Source organism: Petaurus breviceps, unplaced genomic scaffold (assembly GCF_028583685.1).
Source record: "Petaurus breviceps papuanus isolate PSGF00001 unplaced genomic scaffold, PetGlider_PUasm1.0 37, whole genome shotgun sequence".
NCBI classification, from domain to species: Eukaryota; Metazoa; Chordata; class Mammalia; order Diprotodontia; family Petauridae; genus Petaurus; species Petaurus breviceps.
The window spans coordinates 81,578,721-81,597,592 of NW_027186296.1; positions in this window are offsets into that span (position 1 = coordinate 81,578,721).

Sequence of the window (18,872 nt, forward strand, 5' to 3'; positions counted from 1 at the left end):
TGTAATTGGAAAATAAGATATACAGGCACTAGGGCATAGAGATCCACCATGCCCTACTGGAAAAGTAAAAAAGAGTATGGGAGATAATATGGGAGAGCAGATTGTAGGAGGGGATATCCTGCGGGACTGCTATTTTGGGGTGGTGGGTAGGGGAAAAACAGGGAGAAAATTTGTAACTCAAAATCTGTCGGAAATGAATGATATAAATCAGAAGTTATTAAAGCATTTGAATAAAAAAAACAACAAAAAATGCAATGAGAATTTTTTAAAAAAGGAAAAGAACCTATTTGTACAAAAATACACATAGCAGCCCCTTTTGTGGAGGCAAATAATTTGAAATTGAAGGGATGCCTATCAATTGGGGAATGACTGAAAAAGTCATAGACCATGATTGTTATGGAATAGTGTTATAAGAAATAATGAGCAGTATGGTTTCAGAAAAATCTGTGAAGTCTTATATGAACTGATGTAAAATGAAATGTATAAAATCAGGAGAACATTGTACACCATAACAGCCATATTCTGAGGATGATCAATTGTTAGTGATTTAATGACTCTAATCAAGACAACAATCCTTAACAATTCCAATGGACTATGATGAAAAATGCTATCCACCTGCAGAGAGAACCAATGACTTCTGAGTACAGATTGAAGCTTATTTTTGAAACACATTGTTAAACTTTGTTTTTCTTGTATTTTTTGTGTGTATATTTTCTTTTTTAACATGCTTAATATGGAGATATGTTTCACATGACTTTACATGTATAACCAATATGATATTGCTTACCTTCTCAAGGGGGTGAGTGAGGGCAGATGGGAGGGAGAAAATTTAAAACTTAATAAAGAATGTTATAGCAAAAAAAAATCCTGCCTGGGTGACATCTGTATTGTTTCATACAAATAAAATCAGATGTTAATAATTTGAGAAATGTTAATTGTTCATGGGTAGGCAAGACCAATATAATAAAAACGACAATTTTACCTAAATTTATTTATATATTCAGTGCCTTCTCATTTACTAAAAATATTTTACTTAATTAGAAAATAATAATAATAAAAAAATTTGGAAAAACAAAAAATCAAGAATATCAAATGAAATAATGAAAAAATGTAAAGGAAGGAGGGTTAGCAGCATCAGATCTTAAACTATATTATAAGGCAGTAATTATCAAAACTTTCTGTTATTGGCTAAGAAATGCATAGGTAGATCAGTGAACAGAGTAGACATACACTTTATAGCAGCAAATGAATATAGAAACCTTGTATTTGACAAGTATAAAGACTTAAGTTTCTGGGGCAGCTAGGTGGTGCAGTGAATAGAGCACTGGCCCTAGAGTCAGGAGCACCTGAGTTCAACTGCAACCTCAAGACACTTAACACTTATTATCTGTGTGACCTTGGGCAAGTCACTCAACCCCAATTGCCCTGCCTTCCCCCCTCCATAAAAGTAAAAAAAAAAAAGGACTTAAGTTTTTTATATAAAAATTAATTATTTTGTACAAATTGTTGAAAAAACTGCAAAGCAGGATAACAGAAATTGAGCATTAACCAATATCTTATACCATTTACCTAGATAAGGTCAAAATGGATATATAACCTAGATATACAAAGAGCTATTATAAGAAAATTTGAATAAAATGGAACATATTACTTATCATAGGTATAGATAGGCAATCTAAGTATAAGCAAGAGATTGAGAACAGAGTGAGGTATAAAATGGATAATTTTGATTACATTAAATTAAAACGGTTTTGAACAAAATAAAACAAATGTAGCCAAGATCAGAAGGAAAAAAGAAAATAGGGTGGGGCAGGGAGAAGGGTTAGGAGGAATTTGTAGTCAGTTTTCCAGATAAAGGTCTCATACCTCAAATATTAAAAAAAAATTACAACAAAAAAAACTTTTTGACTGATTTTGAATGAGTTTCTATTAGACTTTCTATTCCTCCCTGTATTATGCATATATATTATATTCTACAGAATCATAACCTGAACCTCACTTTGCACAGATATCACTTACCTACAATTTATATATTCCTGAAGACCCTTGCTTCTATGTGTGGAATAGAGGAGTGAGATTCATAGTTCTTGCAATAAAAAGCAGGTAATTTTTTTTCTTGGCCAGGTTTCTAAAGTAAATTATTTTGCTGCTAGACTTCAGACCACCTCAGTTATTGACTTCCCTTCTATTCCCCACCTCCAACAGTGCCTATACAGGCCTTTGTGCACAACAGGTCCTCAATCATGTTCGTTAACTAACTTTCCTTTTTGTTGTTGTTGTTGTCAATGTAAAACACTAACTCACTTCCCCACAGTGTTTGCTGCTCTTCCAATTACCTTGTTTCAAGTCTCACAGTCATTCCCTACATTAAGCCTTAACCCAAGCTGACACCATATTGCTTCATGGTCTCTTCTCCCATAAGAATCCTTTATAATAAGCTCTATATAAGACCTCCCACCTCCAATAGTTTTCATGGCAGATACAGAAACCAAGACACTGCTGGAACCCAGTAGAAGAAGGATGGGAGTGTGGATAGCAAATAAATAATAAGAAAATAAAAACAGTTTGCAAATTAAAACCTAGAGTTGGGGATTAGAACAGTTTGACATTTCTCAAAATCAAAACCTTGTTGTTCTATTATACCAAAGGAAAAAAGTAAACATGCATTTTCTTCATTTCTTATTTCTAGTTAACACAAAGAAATGAACTCATGCTTGCTAAAAAGTTCCATGTGAACCCAGAGGGGTTTGCCTAAAGGCTACAGGTCCCTGAAAAGTACAACTGCCACCACCTCTCCCATAGAAGGAATTTACTCCTTTGGAAAGGTTGAACGGAATTTTCAAAACCTAGAAGGATTTTTTATAATATGATTAAGTTTTAAACCAGTTGGTTTGTAAAGCTACACACAAGCAGATTTCCAGAACAATGCGCTTTTCATTATCATTTCATGATTGTAATAGTAATAGGAATTTGAATTTGAAGATCTTGCCCCTTGATATGCCAAATTTAATCACAGGGAGCCAGTGGCAGGAGGAGCTTGCTGAACAGGTGGAGCAAGAATGGTGGAGCAGAGCTAAGAGGAAGCTGGGAGCCAGAGAATTTAGAAAGGAAGGAGGAGAGGATTCAAGCAACAAGACAGCTAGGTTTGTGTTTGTGGGAAGGCTCGGGGATGGTATTGCTTTCTGCAGTGTTATTGTGTATAGATTACTTTGTTGCTATGATGAATTCAATTTTCTGGTGTTGGGATTTGGCTTTCTGGTGTCTGAATAAATGTTTTGCTTCTGTCTTTTCTGTGGAAAGTCTGTTATTTTTTGTGATTCAGAATTACACTGGCATATTCATAGTCACCATCGGTGCTGTGAATATTGCCTTGGAGATACATTGGTAGATGATTTCCCAGTCAAGAATTGTTATAGATGAAGCAAAGAACTGAAAATTGAGGGGATGCCCATCAATTGGGGAATGACTGAAGAAGTTGTGTTATATGATTGTGATAGAATACTAGTGTGATATAAGAAATGACAAGCAGGATGCTTTCAGAAAAACCTGGAAAAAATTACATGAACTGATAAAAAGTAAAGTGAGCAGAACCAGGAGAATATTGTACGCAGTTAACAGCAACATTGTACAATGATCAATTGTGAATGACTTAACTCTTCTCAGCAATGCAATGATCTACAATTCCAAAGGACTCTTGATGAAAAAGGATCTCTACCTCCAGAGAAAGAACAAATGGAGTCTGAATACAAATCAAAACTTTTTTTTCTTTTTAGCTTTCTCTTTTTTCTGTTCTATGTTTTCTTTCCCAACATGACTAATATGGAAATACATTTTACATGACTACACATGTATAACCTATATCAAATTTCTTGCCTTCTTAATGAGAGGAGAGGGAAGGGAAGATGGGAGAGAATTTGGAACTTAACGCTTTAAAAATGAATGTTAAAAAATGATTACATGTAATTAAAAATAATAAAATTTAAAATAAGAAATGTTACACATGAATACTGTATAGTACAAGGCAAGGTGAAGCACTAGGCCAAAGGGGTAGCCTTGAAATCCAGAGACTGGCCTGGCCCTACATGGCAATTTCCATGCTGTCTCTAATTTGCTAGCTTCTATCCTCTGTCTCCCCACTACGTACTGCAATAACTCTACCACGGTTTGAAGCCTCTTTGGATTCTTATGTTCTGGATCTTACTCACATGAACAGTAACTCACCTGATTGTCATGGTGGTCATGTGAAGTCCTAGTAAAGAACTCCCATTAAGGCCTCTCGTGTATATACATTTGTTCATTCACTTATTTGATAGATTTAAGGTTGCTGAAGGCAGGGGCTATTTTTGTTTTTGTTTTTGGTATACTCAGTGCTTAGCACATTGCTCGAAATTTAGTAGGTGCTTAATAAATGCTTGTTGAATATTTAATTGATGGATGGAGGAGAGAGGAGAAGCGAAGATCTCTAATTTCAAAGGGATATTCAATAGTAACAGGTGAAAGATAGAGCAGTATATATAAATAGAATGTTAGAGAATAACCAGGTTTAACACAACAAGTTAGAAATGAGGACTCAGTCAAACCTGTAGAAAGCTTGGAAGCCAGTACCAAGAGTAAGTGAGGTTGCAAATGCAAAAGCCTATTAATGGCTTCCTGTTGATGGGACATGTGGCTATTCCCCCTCTTGCATCTTCAAGGGAATGGCCAGTGAACATGATTTGAAGAAGCCACTTTAAGACAAATGAAGTTAAATGTTGGCTTTCAGGGTTAGTGATTCTTCTGAGCAACCTATCTCCTTTACTTAGGGAGAAGGAAAGAAACTATTTAATCAAGTTTGTGATCCAGATGGTTGCAACACATATGGAACAGGTGGCTGGAAGGATTAGAAGTAGAAATGGACCCTGTCTCATCAAACAAAGTATCTTCACCAATCCTTGGTCATCTCCTTAATTAAATAGCATCCCATTTCCTCTCATTCTTCTATTTTATTCCAATCAATGTAGAATGACTTAATAGAGAACACTTCTCAGGAAAGAAGATAAGTCATCTGTAAATTAATTTTCAGGTGTCCCCAGGTGTGTCTACTTACTTCCCAGGATTGTTGTAAGGATCAAATGAGATAATATTTGTAAAATGCTTCATGAACCCTGAAGCACTATATAAATACTAGTTATTAATCCTGTCATTGTTGATGATGATAAAACATTTGTCCCTAGCCAGAGGGGGAAAAAAGACCAAGGATTCAACCTAAAAGCTGACTCATGAGTTGGTAGGATGATCTTTCTCAAATCAGTGCTTATATTTAGAGTCCAGATACTACTTTATGTATATACACACAGGAATGTGGAATTGTAGGAAGCAAAATATAGTAGAAATCAGAAAATAATGCTAAAATCCATGAATTTATGCTACCTTCATCTATGGATGTCCAATAGATCTGAAGATGAAACACTTCAAAATAAGTAAAAGTATGGAAGGTAGCTTAGTGGAGTAAAAAGAACATGGAACTGGGATACACTTAGAAGGCTCAAGTCATAATAGTCTGTTATGTTGCACATGTCACTTGGGTCACTTGGGCTCAGGTCTCTCATCCATAAAACCAGGGAGTTGTATTAGATGGACTCTGAAATCTCATCTCCAACATGCCAAAGTTTTGAGCACTGTTTTGGGTATTTCTTTACACAAACATAGGTATACACACACAATTTGAAATCCCCAGTCAGTGGCTTTTAAATGTTGCCAAATAGACTTTATATAATTAATCGATAAAATATTTAAGTGCTTTCAATTTCTACAACTAGTTAACTGCTGAACAAGTCAGGAAGACTTCAATTCCTATTCAGTCTCTGATAATTCCTAATTGCTGTGACCCTCGGCAAGTTACAAATTCTGGCTGCCTCAGTTTCTTCATCTGTAAAATGAAGACAATAATAATACGGTCATGGTGTGGTGCTATATAAATGCTAACTATTATGATTGTTATTATTAAAATCATCATTATTATTTAAGGTACTGCTAAACAAGAGATGTAAAATGATGTATAACATAGGCCCTGCAGATTAAGAACACAGACTCAATCTGTTAAGATAAGACAGAGGCATCTAGGCCCCATGGTGAGCATAGCATTGAATTTAGAATGAGGAAATGAGTTCTAATCCTGTATCAGACACTTATTTGTTGGGAAATTCCTCCTCCTGAGTTTCAGCATTGTCTCTTGTAAAATGAGGGAACTGAGCTTGATGCCTTCTGTAGTCTTTTCTGGCTCTAAATCTATGATGCTATGATTATATCTATATCTATATCTATATATATATATTACTGTATGTGTGTATATCTTGTTAAATATTGTATATTCTAAGTACCAGATGAGCAGGACAATCAGTGTTACTAATGTTCTGGGAAGAAAGATCTCACTTTGATTTAGATTGTTTAGCTATGGAATATCTTAGGGAAGGAATGATACTTGACCCAAGTGTTGGAACAAATTGTTTGTTTCCTTCAAAACTCTACACAAGCAGCACTTTCTATGTGACATCTTGCCTGTTTCCCCAGATACTCATGACTAACTCCCCAAACATTTGGTTTGCATTTCTTCTGTATAGATGTTTTATAAATTGTATATATTTATTTACCTTCATGCTGTCTTCAACAATCAAATTTAACCTCCTTTGGGGTAGAGGTTATTTCATTTTGTCTTTTTTGTCCTGGCGGGTAATAGGTGTTTAATAAATATCTGTTGATTAATTGATGGTTAATTTATGGATTGGTGAAGAGAAGGGGAATAATTCTCTAGGACGGTGGAATATAATAGCAATAATTAATAATAATAATAAGAACTTATATGGAACCTCAGGGCTTGCAAAGTATTTATAAATATTTTATTTAAGTCTATCTATAATCCTGGGAGTTATTTTCTGCCTGTCAATTTGCTATACTACCCTTACAGACACCTAGGGAACACGAAAATAAAGCCTTAGGAATAAAGTTAAGAAGATCTGAGTTCAAATCCAACCTTCAGCACTTACTAACTCTATGACTGGGCAAGTCACAACCTCTTTGCCTCCATTTCCTCATCTATAAAATGGGGATAATAATAACATACATCCTATGGTTGCTGTGAAGAAAAAAAAAGAAAGTGTTCATAGAGAGCTTTGTAAACATTAAAGTGTTATACAAATTCTTATTATATGTGAAGATACTGAGGCACACAGAGGTTAAGTGAGTTGCCCAGGGTCACACAATTATAGTAAGTGACTGAGGCTGGATTTGAATTAAGGTTTTCTTTACTCCAGGTCCAGTATTCTGTCATGTATTTTAGCATGAGTAAATGTATCCTGTGTGTACTAGTAAGCTAGGAAATCACTTGTCTTTCCTACTTCAGAGATGTCATTGAAAGTCATGACACATCCCTACATGAGGAAGGTAAAAAAACAAGGCTTCGCTTCCTACTTCCATTTTTTTTTCCCATGACCTACCCCATTATTGATTCTTGCTTTTGGGATGGAGAGAAGTGTCTTTATTCTAATGTTTGGTTTCATTTTTCCTTCTTCCTTCTCTGCTGCACAGTTTAGGAATGTGGAGCTTCTTCACTTTCTCAGTCTCCTTGCAAACACTCCACTGTTAGCTGGGATACATTTCATTTGCATTCAAATTTACTTTGTCTTGCCCTTGGCCTACCCCCTCTCCAAGAGTCACCTGGTGGGATAATTGATATGCTATGTGTCACTCATGGTTTGGTGGGGCCTCCCTGCTGCAATATTTTCCTTTCAGGGTTAAGAACCCAATACAAGCATCATTCATAAGAAGGAAATGAAAAAAGAAATCCTTCACAAATGTTAGCATACTGCTATTTTTTTTTCTATGCTAATAAAATCCTCTCCTATACCCACTTTAAACACACATGCAGAAATTCCTCATGTTCACACAGCATGCAAGCTTTAAGGAAACAGATTCTATGGTGGATCCTATAAAACCAAAGGTTGTTCTAGCTGGAACAAATGTGAGAATTGATTTAGGTCAATCCTTTCATTTTACATAAGACCTCCTAATATAAACTCTCATCTAAATTTCCTCTTTCCCAGGTTTTCCTATTTCTTAAAGAAGAACTTTGGGCCAAACATTGAGTCTGTTTTATCTTTTCCTACCATTCTAGGTTGTAATTAGGACCTTTAATAACTTGACTCTTCCATTAACTTGATATGTGTGGGGCCTTAAAAATAATTTGTTAGGCTTTGGTTTCTTCATCTTAATGCAAAGCCCTTTCTGAGTTTTGTTTGCTTTATTTTTTCCTAGGAATTTTTAACCAATATGGCTTGATACCTACTCAAGTCCTTGTTTCCTTTTTGAATCTCCCCAGGCCAAGCATCATTAATTATGACATATGCGATGGTAGTGAAATTTTTTAAAGAGGAATTTTATTTAAAATATATATGCAAGGTAAAAATAAATTAATCAGCAAACACACTCATTACATACTGCTCTAAACCAACCTACATCCTAACTCTCATGATGCAAGTGAAACCCAGCCCTGCCGTATTCCTTGTCTATCAGTCTTGTGCCCAAGAAAGAACCAAGAACATGTTGATTAATAATTTTCCCATTGGATGACTATGGAAGATACTTGATTTTGATGTTTTTCCTATCTTTTATCACTGCTGGACCAGAGTCTTCAGAATTTTGTGGCACTGGTCCTGGCATTGGAGGGGTGAGGTTTTAAAATATTGGTAGGGTTTAACCACATCAAGTAGGAGGGGAAGGGAAGAGAAGTCTTAATGTCCATAAACTTCTGAAGCTTGAATGTGGGGACTTTGTTTTGTTTTGAGGGGGTGTGATTTTCCCTAGTCTTTCTTTCTTCTTATGCTTTCTCTTTTTTTCCTTTCTTCTCAGTCATCATGCTTTTTACCCCTTAACTTTCCTTGCACTTTCCTAGGTGATTTCATCATCTGCTGTAGCCTCAAATAGAATTCTGGTGAATACAACTTCCCCCCAAAAATGGTACTTTCCCAAGATTGGGACTCAATATATCTCAGGCAATAAGTGACATCCCTGTCATGTAATTCTTTTTGGCTTAGATGATTTCCAAGGGCAATTTACCACTAAAATGCTAGAATTAATCTGTGATCTTTGGTGTTATAGAAAATATTTCAAAAAGAGAGAAGGTAACATGTAGTGGAAAGAACCCAGGGCCCAGCTTTAAATATGATTTATTACCTCTGGACTTTAGAACTTCCAAGAAAACAGAATTGTTGAGAAGATACTGAATGATATGGTGAGGCTGAGGAGACTTGGGGCCTAATTCTCATACTAGATGACTTTTGCTAAGATTATTGTGGAAATCTAACAAGTAGATGGACATGAAAACATTTAGGAAACATTTAAAGGGCTATTCAAATACAAAAGCATGCAAAAGCACAAAGATCTGTTTTAAAGAAGATTTCCAAGATGCTGATCCCTCCTAGAAAGCCTTCTTTTACCTGTCCTTCCAAGAAGAGAGAGCAACCCTGTTTCTGGGGTAGGGGTTGTTTGCCTTTGGTTTGTACACTGTGAATGGTACTAACACTAAAGGTAACACTTAAGACTAAAGGTAGTTTGGATACTTTCTGAATCCAGAATGAATATAGGGGAATATGTATTTCAGCTGAGGGTAACTCAACACTAAGGAGCCTGAGAGTGGGAAGACATTAACAAACAGGACTCCCTTAATGTTAGCCTCTTGTAGGAGAAGGGTTGGCCTCAAACCCAAGCTCTCAAGCCCTTGCAGGAAATGAAGTTCCTCCTGGCTGCTTTCTGCCATTTGATTTATTGGTTCATTTTGTTAGCAATGGACACCCCCCAAAAAAAACAAAACAAAACAGAGAATCACAGAATCTTGGAGTATTTTCTGCCCAAGTGGAAAAGTTTCAATGATTAGCTCAAACAAAAATCAGGCCCATCTTCCTTTATTGAGTTTGCATCCTGGACACCCAAGAGATGGGAAATGAAAGCAAGTTGGAGTATGGAGGGGAGACACAGGTCGAGCTAGTGAGAGTTAAGATCAGGGGAATAGGGTTCTTATTCACCTTCTGTGTGATTTCTTTAGTTGAGGTACAGGATGATACCATCTTACTATTCTAAGTAGAAATAATGGAATTGTCATTTATACCAGGGTCATTACATGTTCATGGAATGTCACCAGTGTATGACAAATAGTCATTCACTGCCAGAGCAACATACAAACATATTACATGGGAAACATGCCCCATGGCAGACAATGGGACCTTATTACCCTGGTCAAACTCCTTTCTACTTGAGCCTCCAATAGAGGCCAGCAGTACAGAGATCTATCCTCTTATTTCCAGAGAGACACATTATATCTTGTCTATAACATTGCAATAGTTTCTTAATTGGCCATCCTTGCCCCAAGTCTTCCCCTTCCCCCAAACCATCAACCACACAGCTACCAAAGTGATTTTACTGAAGCACAGATCTGATTGTGTCACTTTGCTGCTCAATAAATTCCAGTGGCTTCCTCTTGCCTCTACTATAAAGCGAAAGATTCTCCGTTTGCCTTTGAAAGTCCTTTAAAATAGGCCCTAACCACTAAACTGGCTTTCGTTTTTTTTCTGTTTCTCATTATATCTCCCATCTCCATACCTTTGTAGTATGCCTGGAATTTATTACCTTCTCACTTCTGCTTTTTGCAAACCTCTTTTTATTTCCAAATTATGCTCACTAACCGCCTTTTAGGTGAAGCTGCACCCTCCTTTCCCATCCAATTTGTTTTAAACTTTGGATTAATTTGTTCTATATTATGAGCTCTTTATGGGAAAGGACTGCCTTTTGCTTTTCTTCGCATCTATAGCCTGGCACTTAATAAATGTTTAATGACAGACTATATACACTCATTTATACGGCTATCACAGTGTCTGAAATATGGCACATAATTAATCGATTCTTGTTGATTAATTGATTGAGAGAGAAGAGTAGGAAAGGAAGAAAAAAAGAGAGATAGTGGGGTCTGGACTTTTTCACCAAAGTTTGACATTAAATATATTTATCTCAGTAAACATCTCCCTCTGACCCCAAAATTATCACAGATTCTTAAATAAACATAAGGGAATTTCTGCTCTGAAATCTTCCCTACATGTGGAAGTCCATATAACTTTTAACCAATATACCCAATTAATCCAAGAGATAACTACAAACCTATTCCTTAAATCTAGTCAAAGAATATATGAAGATGCACTTTATGTAAGCATTATTGATAACAAAGTAAATTATAACATCATATTGTAGAAAATTACTTGAAAAGTGACTAAATTAAATAATTAGAAAAAACTTGAAACAATAATAAGATACCTCTTTACAGACATTAAGTTGGCAAAAAGAATAAATAGTGAGAAAATTCAATGGTGGAAGAATTGAAGAGAAATAGGTACACCCATACATTGCTGGTGGAATTGGTAGTCTCTTTTTGGACCGTAATATGACAGTATACAACACAGGTCACAAAAACCAGTGTACAATTGACACACAGAAATTATCATTAGGAATATACCATAAAAAGTAGTATTAGAAAAAAAAAACATCTGTTCAAAAATACATATAGTAGAATGGTTTATAATTCCCAAGAATTAGAGGCAAATTAATTACCTAACAGTTGGTGAATGACTGAATAAACTATGGCATATCAATATAATAGAATACTACAATATCCTTAGAATAATAAATATGAGCAATATGAAGAAATTTGGAAAGATATAAAATAAACAGAAGAAAAGGAAGCAGAAACAGAAAGATATAGACAATTTCTATGGCTATACAGTAGGAAAAAATTCATATATATAACATTTGTATGAACACATTTGGATATAAATGGATGCAAATCATAGAAGGGGGAAAAGAATGACAAACTCTGACGGATATATCATATGTTGACATTTTCATTAAATGTGGCTAGTTACATGTTTTATTTAGATTTTATTAATGTGAAATCTCCCCCCCCCCCACCTTAGGACCCTAATACTTTGGGCAGAATGTAGTAGCGCACATCTGATGAAAAGTCAGAAGTGCTTACCTTGTGTGGCTGATTCTTAATATTCACTTGAAGGAACAGATAAGAACATTGCCTGGAATAAAAGCAGTAAGAGAAGTCTGAGAAAAAAAAAATAGATGTTTAGCCAAAAGTTCTCCAATTATGCCCAAAGAGGGGGATTATTAAAATATTGCCAGAGGCTGTTAGCTCTTGATGTAAACCAAAGACTTACTGGAACAGCTTTAATAGGCAGTTAATGACATCTGCAGGCCCAGGAGGAACTGGACATACTTGTACCCTGCCAATGGCAGGGAAAGTTATATATGCAACACCCACTTCAAACTGTGGGGAAAAACGTCCCTGGTGTCTGGTCTTGGCTGATTAGGGAGATCAACTTCACCTAATCGTGGCGCAATTCCCATTGCTGGCTGGCTGGTTAACTAGATGTGAAGCTTCAGAAATCAATGAGCCTGTTGCCTAGCCCAGTACCTAATTAACTCCATGTGTAGAATGGGTGTGTTCATACATACCCCTTCGGGGAAACATAGGTTGAACACATTGTCCAATTGCTTATAGGCACCTGCCCCAATTTGGGGAAGTTTGATTTTTGAAACCGAATTTAAACACAAGTAACAAAACAAACCAAAATAAAACCAAGTTTGCAGGATGGCATTAAACTTTTATCCAAACAGATGGGCGTGCATAATCTCTCTGAAGAAGCCATCAGGATTGAAGCGTTTTGTTTAGACTGCAGGTGCACCAGTTTCAAAAGCCCCCAGGGTCTCCTTTTGAGGAGAACAAATTCAAACACTGAAAGAAAACAAAGAACAGCATCATAAGCACTTATATAGGGAAGACCATTGCTCAGCATTTAAAACTCTCCTAATTATTAGTGAAATGGATCACGTGCATTTCCAAGTTACCCAGACCTGAACATACTGCTTTTTTATGTCAATTTTTTTCTAACCACTCCAAGTTCTTGCTTGGGTTTTGCCTTTCTGCTCAAACTGTGGATGTAAAATTAAATTCCATCATTAAACAATGTATGGGACTCCAGAAAGGAGAGGGAAATATTGAAACTCACTTGTCTGGTACTTGTGACATAAGGAAGCTAATAGAAGCAGTTGCTAAAATATGATCCTGTTCAAAATGGAACAAAAGGAAAGAATGTTGTAAGGAGAGGTCAGTAGAATGGATTTAGGAGAAACAAGAAAAGATTTGAAGCCAGGATGCAGGAGAGATCAGAATTATACAAAACTTAATTAATTAATCATACTTATCTACCTTTTACTTGAAGAAGGAATCCACTATGCCCCAAGGGAAGCCATTGTGCTTTTGGACAGCTCTAGTTGTTGTGAAGTATTTTTTTTTTCTTTATGACATGCCTTCATTTGTCTTCTTTTTAAATTTCCTTTCATTGTTTTTAGGTGTCTGCCCTCTGGGGCCAAACAGAGTAATTGTAGTTCCATCTTCCACTTGGGAAGCCTCCAATGACTTTGTCTTCATTAAGTCAAATGTCTAGATCCATCTTCCTCACATCAAGATTTGAGACATTACACTGAGAAGAAAGGCAAAAATGTTTAATCCAGGGAGAGAAAAAAACATAATCATAAGGAGCTACAGGACAGAATTCTTTGGAGAAGAAGGTTGATGGTCACTTTCCTGCTTATAACTTCCACTTCACAGAGATTTGTTGGTATGTTTTGTTTGTGTGTGTGTGTGTGTGTGTGTATTGCTTCTGAAGGAGAAACCTTATAAGTCTCAGAAAGGGAATAATCATAGTGTTTATATGATCATATGATCAACTCTGTGATTTCATCAGTGAAGATGGTGAAGAACTTCATAAAAGCTGATCGCTATATACCCTCCAATGGATGGTCTCAGAGATATTTCTAGGGTAGTGAGAGACTAAATAACTTGTCCAGAATCACGTAATTAGTTTGTGTCAGAAATAGGACTTGAATGTGGGTCTTCCAGTCTCTGAGACCAGCTCTCTATCCACTACAGCATCATGCCTGTTCCAAATGTCCCCATCTCTTTTATCCCTCCTCCTTGTCCTCCTCCTCCTTCTTCTCTCTCTGTCACACACATGAACATGATATATCTAGACAGATAGAATATAGGTAATGGGAGATAGGGTTATATTTCAATCATTTTATTAAATTACAAAAAGAATTTTTAGCAAGTTAAACTATAAGCATACATAAATAATTAAACCAAAAGAAAAGTCCACTAAAGCCCTTCCAGTTACATACCAAACAAAATTTTGGTTGAGGAACATGAGTATAGTGAAAAGCTATAGGGGCATAAAGGGCAACTTATTGTTTATTAAATAACTATTTACCAAGAAACCTACACATATCATAACTTCAGTCATTTCAGTTAGGTCTGACTCTTCATTAATACCCATCTGGGGTTTTCACGACAGAGATACAAGAGTGGCTTGCTATTTCCTTCTCCAGCTCATTTTATAGATGAGGAACTTTGGCGACAGGGTTAAGTGACTTACCCAGGGTCATAAAGCTGCTAAAGTGTCTGAGGCTAGACTTGAACCCATGAAGATAACTCTTCCTGATTTCAGGTCTAGCACTGTACCATCTAGCTGACCCATATTATAGGACACACACACACACACACACATGCACACAGACATACATTCACACATATAGACATACATATATATCACCTTCAATGATTATTGTAAAACATGTGACTAAGTTCTGCACTCATGATTTATTCACATACTGAAAATATGTAAAATACCTAAGTATAGTGATAATGCCAGTGTTCGGTATTCACAGTGAAAATAATTTTCTATTTAAAACATGCCACCAACATAATAATATCATTGAATAATTCATATAAAACATCCATTCTTCATGAAGACAATATGGTTTCCAAATTAGAGGAGTCAAACCACAATATCTTATTAACTGCTTGACGTGCATTGGTGATATCAAGTAGAAAGACAAAGATAGATTGGATGGCTCCTTCTTTTGGAATGATACCAAATGATATCATTTTGACTCAATATGTGTAAAACTCTAAATATATGCCAAGGCAATATACAGATTAAAAGCTTTGACTTTGAATTTAGAGGTCACATTGAGCTGATGAATGAATGAAGGTTATGATAACAAATACTGAATCTCATCTGGGCAACACACATCAAGTATGCAAGTGTATATAGGCTACAGATACATATCTTAAGACACTCACACTCTGAAATCAATACTGAATGAGAACACACTTTTAAAACAATTAATGCCCCTACCATGTGTCTCAATGTATATTTTCAGAATTGCAAAATGGATTGTAACAACTATGGAAAGTAGTCTAACACAATTTGCACTGTATTAAAACACAGGACACTTCATCCTAACACAGCTATAGAAAATTGGCCATTCTGTTCCAAAACAGAAGATGAAGAGTGGCAGTTAATATTAATGCATATGACAAATTGATAAAAAAAAAATTCTGGCATAATTACAGAATAAGTAAGCATCATTTACAGAGCATAGTAGTGATAACAGGCACATGATATTGCCTATATTTTATGCAATTGAAAATGACTCACCTTTGGATACAGTCTATGAAATTAGGATTCAAGTGTGGAATCAAAAGACCCTCCTCCCCCTGCTGCTACCCCTTTCATGGGCAAAATCCCAATGAACTTATCCAATAATATGTTAAAAAGAAGTTTTGAACAAATAGCTGAACAAAACAGATTTATTTGGGAAAATGAACAGGTTCATAGTGGCAATTAGTGACAAGGTTATTGTCACCATAAAGAATAGAAGGACTATCATCTAAGGGAGATTATGTGAGAAAATACAATAAAGATGATATCTGAAAACTGTAAAATATTATCACCTGCCAAATATTTAGTAAAATATAATCGTGTGGCTAGAATTATGCATCAGAAGTTTGCTATTGTTCATAAATTAACTGTTGACAAATCTTCATATTACAAATACAGACTTCAAAATATCTTAGAGGACTCAACATATTAACTAGGTTGGCCAGTGTTAGACAGCATCAGGAAGAGCTGGATTCAAATCCAGGCTGAGACACATTGTGTGACCATGGGTAAGTCACTTAACCTCTCAAATTCGCAGTTTACTCATCTTTGAAAGGAAGGAGTTGAACTCAATGACTTCCAGAGTCCTATCCAGCTCTATGAACTATATATACTAGAACTGGACCATTATGACAGACTTGTTGTTTGCATAGACATAATGTGATCCATAAAAATTTGAGACCTTTGTAATAGACATTACTGTGCCACATACCTATGATCTTCAATCTATTCAGAAAAGCAGCTTTGAAAGTAACAAGATCCAACAGAGATCATGTGGGAACAGGAAGTAGATACATATTCCTATTGTCTGATCTAAAACTTATGTTGTACTGAGGATAGTTCCAGTGAGCTTGCATTCTAATACTTTTATTCAACTACAAAAGTTATTTTTTTTCCTCCTATGAATTCCCCTATAGAACATTAAACATAAAAGAATAATAACAAGATAAGTTACTTGTTCTGGGGCTGTTTCTATCTGGACCATGGTGAGAACAATGAGATTATAATGAGGAAAGGGGTAGACAGAAAGGTGAAAAGGGTGAAAAGAGGAAAAGAGAAGGAGAAGGCAACAAAGGAGGAGGAAGAGGAGAAAAAGAATGTGAAGATGAAGGAAGAGAAGGAGAAGAAAGAAGAAAAGAAAGTGTTTGGCTTTGATGGTTCTGCCTAGTTTTAAACCAATTGTCATCACTCCTGGATAGAACTGAGTATAGCTTATAAGTCAAGTCAAAGAGACAATTATATCAACATGGTATTAATTACTTCCTTTATATGGATAACATTGAATTAAAGGACTTCATTGAATAGCACCTTAAAAAGCTATTTTCATCCTGAGGAAAAGCTTCAATGATGATGGAATGTCATTGAAAATCAGTAAATACAAAATTTTTAATATACTCCAGGGAAAAAGTAGAGACCAAAGGAACCTAGTTTGAATCTTTGTGTCAAATTGAACCAAGTGATGAAGGTAATATTTAAAAATACCTTATTTATCTCTAGGCAAGAAAAAAAGTACATTAAGACTATCAAGAAGTTATGCAAGGCTCTGTATGTTAAAGAGACTAATTGGTATCCTGAAGTCAAAGAATAATAGGAAGAACATAAACATGTATTACTTTTTGGGATGGTTAGATAACAATGGATCTAGAAAGTTAAACAAACAAACACAAACACCTACAATGTCCATAAAACTCAGCACTCATTGATCTAAGGCAGTTATAGAAAGATTAACACTTCCTTGCCACAAAGAAGGAGGAAGATTGATAGCTCTCAGAGTACATGGTCAACAGGTTAAAGATTTTTAGAAATGCTTTTGGATTAAGGGGCAGAGTCAAGATGGAGGAGTAGAAGCAGGACCTCCCCACGGCCCTGGCTTCCACCTTCCCTAATCCATGTAAAAAGGGGACTCTAAACAAACTTTGGAGCTGCAGAACCCACAAAATGATACAGAGAAGCTAACCTCCTGCTGAGGAAAGCCTGGCAGGCTGGCAGGAATCGGCCAGCACAGCACTCTGGGAGTCCAGCCCAGTCCCACTCCAATGGTTTTAGCCCAGGGCAGGCCTGACCAGCTTCTGGCCTGAGGGACTCCAGATCAGCAGAAGCTGTGGCCATTTCCAGATTTATCAACACACAGATGCTAAGGACAAAGTGAGAGGTCAGTGCAGTCTGGACTTTGGGACCCAATAAGTGGGAGTGCATGGCTTTTGCCCCCAAGGCAAGAAGCCACTGAGACACCAGCACAGCCAGCCAGTGCCACATGGCAGCTTCAGCTCCTGGCCTGCAGAGTGTAGGGGGACCAAGCACCAGTCGGAGGGGTAATCGCTCTTGCTTTAACCTGCTTGGATCTGGATTGCAGTGTAGGGTGGAGGTCCTGGGGTGTGTGACCAGCTTCCCAGAGCGTATGGAGACCTCAGAGAGGGCACACAACTAATACCTCCAGCAGCTGAGAAAACCCCAGTGTTTGGGATGAAAGCTCCCCTGTCTGGTGGCAGAGTCCTGCTGTGGCAAAAAGCCCACAGGTCAAAGAGACTGAGGGGTGACATGACCAGGCAAAGGAAACAAAGCAGAGAGAAGATCCCAACATTAGACTCCTATTTTGTGGACAACAAGGAGCAAAGCATGGAACAGGAGGAAAACAGTGAAGTCAGAACTCCTGCACCAAAAGCTTCAAAGGAAAATACTAGCTGGTTACAGGCCATAGAGGACCTTAAGAAGCAGATAAGAGAAGTGGAGGAAAAATTGGGAAGAGAAATGAGAATGATGCAAGAAAATTATGAAATGAGAGCCAACAGCCTGATTGAGGAAAATAACACCTTAAAAAACAGTAAAAAAAAAAAAAAAGTAAGGGGGCAGGGGGGAATGGGTCAACTTTGTTCCTGTTGAGCTTGGCTTGAGGAGGGAATGAAATACACACTGGGTGAGGTATCTTACCCTCCAGGAGAGTGGGGGGGGATGAGAGGGGTGATGATAGAAGGGAGGGCATGCTTGCAGGGAGGGAAGTTGGAAGCACCCACTTTTGAAAAGGGATGGGATCAAAGTAGAGAACAGAACAAGTGGGAGATGGGATAAGAGAGAGGGAAATATAGTCAGTCTTTTACAATATATCTACTATGTTATTGTTTTGCATTAGCCACACATGTACAACCTACACTGAACTGCTTATCTTCCCAGTAAGGGTGGGTGACAAGGGAGGAAGTAAATAAATCTGGAATTTAAAGTTTTCAAATCAAATATTCAAAAATATGCACACACATATATATATATATATACTATTTTTTTTAGAGC